The sequence below is a fragment of the Rhinopithecus bieti genome, unplaced genomic scaffold (assembly GCF_001698545.2).
Source record: "Rhinopithecus bieti isolate Rb0 unplaced genomic scaffold, ASM169854v2 scaffold_39900, whole genome shotgun sequence".
In the NCBI taxonomy this organism is placed as follows: Eukaryota; Metazoa; Chordata; class Mammalia; order Primates; family Cercopithecidae; genus Rhinopithecus; species Rhinopithecus bieti.
The window spans coordinates 166918-173544 of record NW_016816297.1 but is presented as its reverse complement, the minus strand read 5'-3'; the positions used below and the strand labels follow the sequence as shown (position 1 = coordinate 173544).

Sequence of the window (6627 nt, the reverse complement as noted above, 5' to 3'; positions counted from 1 at the left end):
AGCCTGGGTGACAGGGAGCCAAGAGGTTGCAGTGAGTCAAGATCGAGGCACTGCATTCCAGCCTGGCGACAGAGCGAGACCCTGACTCAAAAAAAAAAAAAGAAAGAAAGAAAGAAAGAAAAGAAAGAAAAGAAAAGAAAAGAAAGAAAAGGAAAAGAAAAAAGAGAGAGAATGAGTATGAGTTCATCATAGTTGCATATAGTACATTTCCAAACCCAGAGAGGTAAGCCAAAAAGGTTTGTTGCTTAAACATCTATATTAGGATTCAACCAAAGGATCAGAACCAGTAGGAAATTACATATATATACACACACACATATACATATATATATACACACGCACACACACACACCCACGGCGCCCAACCCGCCAGAAGAACGCGTGGTGGGAATATATATATATACACTCCCTGTTCATTCATTTCTTCGAAGCTATTGTCTTAGACGATTGTGGTGGTGGCTAAGTAAATCCAAAACCTGTAGGGCATGCAGTCAGGAAGGGAAAATCAGGAGAAGGCTAGAACCAGTGGGCACCAGCCAAAGGTGTCATCCATAGGGGAAATTCTTTCTCTAACGTACTGAGCACCCTCAGCCCTGATTGAAAGACTTTCCAACTGATTCCTTCAGGCCCACCTAGACTATCCAGGATTATCTCCCTAACTTTAAGTCAACTGATTAGGAGCTTTAATTACATCAGCAAAATACCTCCAGAGCAACACCTGGATTGACATTCTACCAAATAACTGTGGGCTGTAGCCTAACCAGTGGACACATCGAAAAAGCCACACAACATCACAAACCACCTGTGCTGGCAACTGACTAAATTAATTCTGTTAATAGCCACTTTGGCTTTATTATTACAGGTAATTCAAGCACAAGCGACATAAATCAATAACGGCCGCCGAGTTGATGTATGAGGGTCCCACTTTGGAACTTCAGAGTTGGAAGGGGCCATGAAAAGCTTAGTCTGTATTTCAACACAGCCGAGGCATCCGCACCTCGTCCTCTCTAGCGCTCGGCGGGGCTGGGGCGTCTCGGGCAGTGGCGCACCCAGCTGGACGGGAGGGGAGCCCACCTGGAACGCGGCGCCACGGGTGCGGGAGCGGCGAGTGGGCGGGGCGTCGAGGCGGCGGGTGGCGACGGCGCCCAGCCCGCCAGAAGAACGCGCGGCGGGCAGACGGCTGGGAGCCGCTCCGGTAGGGCGAGCGCGGCCGGCGGTGGGTGGGAGGAGAGGTTGGGGGAGGAAGGAAAGGGAAGAGGCGGAGCGTGGGAGCGCACAGTGTCAGGAATACAATAGTGCTCCGCGCCGCCTCAGCCGCCGCCGCCGCCCAACCGCCTGCCCAGCGCTGAGGCCTGACGGGCCGGGCGGACGAGGGCCGAGGGCGGGAGCTGAGGCGCTGGGGGCGGCCCCGGCGGGGGGCGGGGGCGAGGAGGGGATTAAGGGGCAGGTGCGAGGGAGGGAAGAGAAGAAAGCGAGCGGTTAGGGGGGCGGTTACCACTCCGACCGGACTCACCCGGCACATTGCCGGGCCGCGGCGTGGAGCCGGGCAGGAGCCGCGAGCCAGCTGCTCGAAGGTAGGCGCCGCGGAGGCCGGACCCGGCGCGGGCGAGGTTTGGGGCGTCGCGCTGGGTGGGCGGCGGGAGCGGCGGCCTCCGGGAGTGGAAGCGGGCGGCGCGGAGCGCACAGTCCCGGCCCAGCCTCGCCGCGCTCCGGGTCGCTCCGGTTCCACATCGTGGTCGCCTCCGGCGTCCCCGGCGCCTTGGGGCCGAGAGCGTGTGTGGACTGAGGTAAAGTGCCTAGTGGCCCCTCTGCCGGCCCGGGCAGTGCTTGGTGGCCCGGGCGGGGGGCGGGGGCGGACGCGCGAGCTCGGCTGCAGCTCTCGGCTACACCGGGCAGGAATTGAGCGCCATAACTGTTGCGGCTCTTTCCTCCGGTGCCCCTCCTGGCGCCCCTCCTCCGTCCCTGCCCTTTGCCTGGCTTCGGGACTGACGGGGCCAGACCCGTGGCGGGAGGACCTGCACTGTCGACCGCCAGGGGTCGGATGCTCCAGGGAGCGAGGGCGCGCCCTGGCTGTTTAGATGTTGGGGGGCGGAAAGAACCGAGTGCCTGGAGAGGGAAGAACGGGTGGTGTTGGGTGCGGCGAGGCACCCCGGGGAGCTCGGGTGCCCACCCGGCGGGAGCGAGAGCGCGGGCGCCCGGCGGGTCGGCGAACTTTCCCTCCAGCTGGCGGCATTGTTCGAACTGCGGGTCCGTGGCCGCTGAGCGTCGGGCGGTCCCGGGGTGGGAAAATCGTGAGGGCTTCGCTAGTCTTTCCGAGAAATTTTCCCACCGCTGGGCACGGCAAAGTTAACTTTTCTCCAGCTTTCGAGTTCGTTTCATTCCCTCCGCCCCGAGGGCCGTAGTTTGTTTTTGTTTTGTTTTGTTTTTTGGTTTTTTGTTTTGTTTTTTTAAATAGCCTTCAATCTTTTTCTCCCGCTTTTCAGAGCAGAGCCAGTGCTTCGGTGGAGTCTAGCTTTAAATTGCACAGAGCAGCCTGCGTTTGTTATTTGTGAGGAATGGGTGGCGGGATCTGGAGTGAGTGACCACAATGGTGGTATGTGGAGGCATGTTTCAAAGTTTTTATCGCTGTGCAGCCCTGGGACATATGTAGCTACTAGGGATTTGGCAAGAAACTTGTTTGGCCGCTTCTCCGACTTTGAGTTGCAAGGAAATCCGTGGCCTCAGATGTGCGCGAGTTGTTTGGTGTGTGTGTGTGTGTGCTGTGAGGTGCGGTTATCTATGAAGCTGAGGATGAGATTCCCCCCTCCCGCCCTCTGATTGTGTAAGAAGTCAGAAACCGTGTTGAAGGTGATTCCAGTGGTGGCCTGGAGGGAAAGGCGACCTCATTCCCTGTGTTCAGTCTGATAAAGTGAACTGCTGCTCTCTAAATTTGGGAAGTAATGAAAATGATTTAGGTAAAACTGGTTGCACAACGTCTTTGCTTAGTTTAAGCAACCCACAATCCACTTTCCCAGACCAGTTCTCTTAAATACTTTCCCTTTGGCCACTTCTTGTCAGCCTAGGTCTGGGATGGGGAAAGAGTAGAGCTGAGAGAGGAGTCGGTCTGAACAAAGCATTGTGTTTTTATTTAGTTTAATACTTCCAAAACATCTGTAGACAATGGGAATGTGGGTCCCGGCCTTCGTACCCTTTGAGTAGTGTGGTTCTCATGCTTTTGTAGCATCATGTGATTACTCTTCGGATAAGTGAAAATAGATTTTTTTCTTTTTTGTTTAATCTAGAAGTATTCTACCTCCATATCATTTTCTCTTTCATTTAAAGTGAGCTCTGAGCTTAAATACTTGAACTGTAAAAGGATAATACCCTCTCTTCAAGGATTACCTGAGATCTTTGAGAAATGTTTCAGTGCCCAGCGTGTATTCAACTGTCAATCGATGTTAGCCACTATCATTGCCACCTTTTCTCCAGTTGTGCTCTTCTTTACGCTTTTGTTTGCTAGAGAATAGCTTTTAACCCAATATTGTTGCCTTGCATTTTCTGTCCAGTCAATTCTGGAGTACTCAGGGGTGCAAGGCTGGCTCTAGAATTCACACTTTCTCTCTCCCCTCTTCTCTGAGTCATGTTGCTTGCCCTCAGCAATGCGATGTGAATCTGGTCACAGGTAGAAAAAAAGTAGAGAAAGTCTCCCCACTCCTCCCTGAAGTGTTGTGACCCACCTTCAGGCCCGTTGGGGAGATTCCCAGGAGCAGGACAGGTGATGGTGCAGGGCTGGCATCATAGCTAAGAAGTATGGATTGGTGAAAGTTAAAGAAGAAAGGGTGTTGAAGACTTGTAGGTTTTGTATGGTTCTCTCCTTTAATAATGCTTGTCTTTTCCCTCTCTTGTGTTCCACCAACCATAACAACCCATTTTTTTCCCGTAACCTACACAAAGCTGTATCTTCTTTCTGCCCACTACTTTGAGGTCTGGCTGGAACTAGGCAAGTATTTTGGAGGAGGTGGGGGAGGTAGGAGGCATCAGGTGTTGATGAAGACATGGCATTAGAGGGCTCTTACAAGCCTTGATCAGAGTTGTAGAGAGCTAGTCCAAAAATGAAGTTGAACATTATCATGGGACATAATGCACCTATCTCCTTGTGGAGCTTACACAAAATAGGAGCTGAGAAGACAGGTAATATGCTGTCTTACATTAAGAAAATCTCTCATTGAGGTATAATTTACTATGATCTTGACTTGCCCCACAATATAGGTGAGAAGTGAGTGTTAGGTGACGCCTGTCTGGCACTCTCCTAACTTGGGGACACTTTAATGGCTCACAAGTTTCTGTTGTTCCAGTTACATTGGCTGGGAAAGCTGAAGCATTCTGGTTTGCATGGTGGGGAGGATCTAGGATGAATGGATAGAAGTGATATAAGGATAAATGGTTACTAGCAAGTAAGTGATCATTACAGACCAAATAACTACCACTTTGAGTTTTCTGTTTTCTGGAATCTTTGTGACTCCCCATGGTTATTTTGCCTTGTTCCTGTAGGTCTTTTCATAGACAATAGCAGCAAAATTCTTACCATTAGAACTGCCTCTGTGCTTTTCTTGGGAGAAGGTAAGAGAAAAAGGGTCTTGGGAAAAGTTTGCCTGATTTCATAGCTAGGCTTGTGAAAAGGAAGGTGATAACTCAGAAGGCAACCAACTGAATAAAGGACCTAGTGTGGGAAAATAGTACTGGGGTTTGACCAATAGGAGACACCTATGAGTTCATCAATACTTTTCAAGCAGCAAGTAATTTAATCTTTGCCACAACCCAGGAACCATGGCTGTGCCCTGCTACCCAAGGAGCTCCTTTTCACTTAGTATTGGCTGCTGGGCAAGGAAACCCGAGCCTAGAATGTGGTTTTTTGTTTGTTTGTTTTTTTGTTTGTTTGTTTTTTTGAGACACATGACAAAAAAATACGACACCAGCATGGCCAATACACTAGACTTTGTGTGTTGAAATCTTCTGGGACACATTCTTCTTTAGATTTTAAAATCTTATTTTGATAATTACAAAATGTTACAAGAATAGTTCAAAGAACTCACTATATTCTCAATTATTAACAGTTTGCTCTCATTTGCTTTATCACTTGCTCTTTTTGTTTCTCTTTCCAAACCATTTGTTAGTAATCACTGAGATTTATTATTTGTTCTTTCTTTCAAGCCATTTGTTAGTAATCACTGAGAGATTGGTACTTATCAAGGGCATCCTGCCCTGAACAGTGGCGCATTTGCAGCCACTGGGTATAGCAGAGCAGTGTTGGTGAGGCAGGGTCCCAGAGGTAGAGCAAAGTCTACCTACAGCTATGAAGCACACAATTTGTAAACTCTGTAGAATCTCTAGGGCTAGATATAGAAATCATTATCAATTGTAAAAGTGGTTAAGATAAACCCCACTTTTCTCACCATTCTTGTCAAGTTTGTTCTTAACTATGCCAAACTTTAATATTGTTAATGAAAATTCACTCCACTCCCCAACTTTGCAGCAATAATATATTCTCCAAGATTTTCATTTAATTCATTCAGCAAACATGTATTGAATACCTTCTGTTTGCTAGGGGTATAAGAGGTGAAAGATAATCATCCCCTTTACAGCTCAACTTTGAGTGGAAAGGAATTAAGTCATCTTCTCACAGTCAGGGGGAAGAGTGCTCTGCTGAAGGGGTTCACAGAGAGTGATGGGAGCACCATCCTGGTTAAGGATCTGAGGAGTAGATCTCTGGGAGTCATTTGGGATGGATGTAACTATGAAGATATATCTTCTCCGAGGCCTGCTCTTAGATGACAAGGTTCGTGAGTTAGGGAAGCCTTTGGTGTCATATACCCAGCACAGGCTGTGAGGTCAGGCCAACTTGGATTCAACTCCTAGCTCTACCACTTGCTCTTGGCCAGTTACTTAACTTCTCAGTGCCTCAATTTCTTTGTCAAACCATATCTCTGAGGGTGGTAGTGAGAATTAATCGATGATTTGTAAACTTTCATCTTACTCTACAAAAATGCAATATATGGGGAAATTGCCTAAAAAGTAATAGGTATTAAGGTGGGATCCAAGCTGGGGAGGGGGGTGTGTTTCTATTTTTTTCAACAAATAAATATCTAATTGCACTAAGAGCTATGATGGACATTATCATCTAGGATAATAACAATAACAGCAGCAATTATTTCTTAAACATTTCCTGTGTGCCGAGTACTGTGCTAAGTGCTTAACAGAGGATCTCTCTCTCTGAGGTGTGAGACTCAGAAAGGTGAAGCAAAGGTAACTTGTCCAACGTCACACAGCAAGTATAAGGTAGAATGTCCCTGTGAGGGAGACCAGCATGGTGCCCTGAGCCTTGAGAATGACCAGGAATAAGCAAGGTAAAGGTTAGAGAGAAGGGATTGCCAGGCAGGGGTAGCAGCAGGTGTTGTGAGGGCACTGAGGTGGGAGAGAGATGTGGAAAGGATCCACAGAGGTTTGGCTAGGAACTGGGGTAAGAGAGATGAGGTGGGCAGGGAAAGATTGACAGGGCCTTACAGGACCTCATTAAGGAGCTTGTGTTTTATTCCAAGTACAATGGGAGGTGTTTCTCTCTCTCTCTCTCTCTCTCTCTCTCTCTCTCTC

At 48.8% G+C, this 6627-nt stretch overlaps 1 protein-coding gene across 1 annotated transcript in view; it reads left to right on the top strand.

Annotated features, from left to right (window-relative positions):
* The first annotated feature begins 1463 nt into the window (after window positions 1-1463).
* JADE3 (jade family PHD finger 3) overlaps window positions 1464-6627 on the top strand; it is a 159788-nt gene continuing 154624 nt past the window's right edge. The window contains exon 1 of the mRNA XM_017854805.1: window positions 1464-1574. The gene's annotated coding sequence lies outside the window, so the exon portion shown is untranslated. The remainder of the gene's footprint in view (window positions 1575-6627) is intronic.